The following is a 2,673-nucleotide window of genomic DNA, read 5'->3' on the forward strand; positions in this document are numbered from 1 at the left end:
GGTAAAGGTCATTTTCCAGTTGAACTTTAAAATAGTTATCTTTAATCTGTAAATAGATTGGAAAATGTAGTGATTCTACATGAGTGTCTGTAGATACTGAATTAATTTATTGTTTTGATACAGCATAGTGACACTGTAGAGGTTGTGTATTTTGGTTATGCGTCATAAGGAATTTAATTGAGTCTGGTATTTCGACTGTGCGAAGAAGGTGTTCGTCTTGTATTGTAGTCGTCAGTGAGCGACTTTAATAGGTCTGGAAGTGAAAGGTTTTTCCCTTCTGTCCAAATTATATGTAGGTTTGGAAATTTCGTTAATATTAATTGAAATTTATAAACTCTCTGATTTGGTTTATTCTTTTGTGTGAATAAGAATAAAATTGGTTTGTGATCAGTGTATAGTATTATTGGGTGTTTGGATCCCTGAATAAGGAATTCATATTCTGAAAGTGCATATAAAATAGCTGAGCTTTCGCGAAGAATAGTAGATATTCTAAGTTCTGTAGTAGAAAATAGGCGAGAATTTGCCAATACTAGTTCCATTTTTCCAAATTTATTTTTCTGTAGGAATGCTGCTCCAATTCCATAGTTAGAGGTATCGCAAAGAATAAAGAAGTGTTTTTTTCTGAATTAGGAATTGCGAGGCGGAGTTTTCCGTCCGTAAGTTTTTTTTTGACTCTATAAAATGTTTGTTGTAGCTCAGGAGTCCATTTAAAATCCGTATTATCTCTGAGTTGGAGATAAAAAGGTCGGCGAATGACTTGTAGGTTGTATATATATATATATATATATATATATATATATAGATATATATATATATATATATATATATACATATATATATATATATATATTGAAATGAATGTAAGAAATCCGACATAGTTTTTGATTTCTTTTTTATTTTTGGGTTAATGGAGTTTGGTGGTAGGAATCCGTTTGTTTTCGATTTGAGTGGGTGTATGTGATTATTTTATATTTGGTGTCCTAAAAATTTGACAGAATTTAAAAAAAGAACGACTTATCTGGAGCGGCTTTGAGTTTTTCTTTCTCTAAAATAGTGTGATAGTGGGTAAGCGTTTGTAACATTGTGTCTGTTGCCGTATCTTGGATGAAGACATCATCCAATTAGGTAATTATTTTGTTTTTTCTAACTATTGGTTTAAAAATACTGCTCATAAAGGATGAGATGGCTGCTGGGCCAATAGAAATACCATGAAACAAGCGTTTAAAACAGTATTGTGGTCCAGCAATCACAAAACTTGTGAGTCTTTGTGATGGTTTATCGAGTGGCATTTGGTTGTTCGCACTGTTCATGTCTGCTATAGAGAAAATTGGTCCTTTAATCCGTGTTAGAATAACTTGAAATGGCTCTATGGGCCAACTACAATTTGTGTCGTCAATCATTGTGTTTAATTGACGAGTATCTAAGACAATTTTTAGAGATTCTCCTTTTTTGAAAATATTTACTGGGTTGATAAATGTATTCCGGTGGTTAAACAGTCTGTGTTTACGGGTGCTATAACATCAAAGTGTGTTAAGATATCGAATAAGTGCTGTACTTTATATTGTAATTGAAGTGGAATACGAGTAGCTCTTTGCCTCTTAAAGATAGCGGTGGCTTTAAGAGGGAGATTGAGTTCTACTTTAATTTTTCCGACATCGAATTTCGAAGTTGCATAGCACTTTTGGATTTGTGCGAGAAGTTGAGCTAATTTTTCAAATTGTTTTCGTGTAAGTTTTGTGTGTTCGAAGTTAAACATAGTGAGAAATTCTCCAACGGTCTCGGTGAATTTTGAGTCATCAAAGGGTATGGTGAATTTTTTCTTTTGTGCTTTGCATTTGTGTTCTTGTTGTTTGCTAAGATTTAAGCAGTATAGTTTTTTACGTGTTTCTGACGTACCTTGAGTGAAGTAATTTAAAGTGTAAGCATCCATGAATTCTCTGAGTTCATTGATGCGATATTTTGTAGTTTGGTAATCGTTGAGTGAAATATCTTGTTGTGCATATCCAATTATTCCTTTTACCAGTGTTAACGGGTGGTGTAAAGGGTTTTTTATTAATATTTGGATAAATGATTGATAGGGATATTCGAGATTGTTTATATCCATTATAGAGAAAAGCATATTTTTGCGTAGTGGTGTAAATGGAAAATCGGATGAATAGAGGATGGTACTACTCGCATTTTTATTTTTGCATTCGTATGCGGTTAGGAAGTATGTTTAAGTACGGTGTTCAGTTGATGTAAAAAATACTAAGTGATCTCCAATTACTGGAAATAACAGTGAATAATATGGGGGTGGTTTAATTGATAAATCATAAAAATTTAGTGATTTGATGTCATTATTGTGTTTAATCTCAGGTGTATGAGATGAACATTTTATCGAGTCTACATAATTTTCTAGGAAGGGTGTACCTAGAACATTAAATTTTGTGTTCGATACATGGAAAGTGAGTGTAAACAAAGTGTTTTTGAGGGTTCGATTCTCAGTTACGTCTGGGTAAAGTGTAAGTTTTACAGCACCTTTTGATTGTAGCTGAGAATTATTTGCTGCTGAGAGAGCAAATGTGGATGCTTTTAGATGCAATTTTTGATATTTTTTGATTTCGTTCCAAGTGTCAGTGTTTAGTATATAAAGTGTTGCACCAGAGTCTAGTAGAAAAACTATTTCTAGATATG

Source organism: Convolutriloba macropyga, chromosome 1, assembly GCF_964194025.1.
Source record: "Convolutriloba macropyga chromosome 1, txConMacr16.3, whole genome shotgun sequence".
NCBI lineage: Eukaryota > Metazoa > Xenacoelomorpha > Acoela > Convolutidae > Convolutriloba > Convolutriloba macropyga.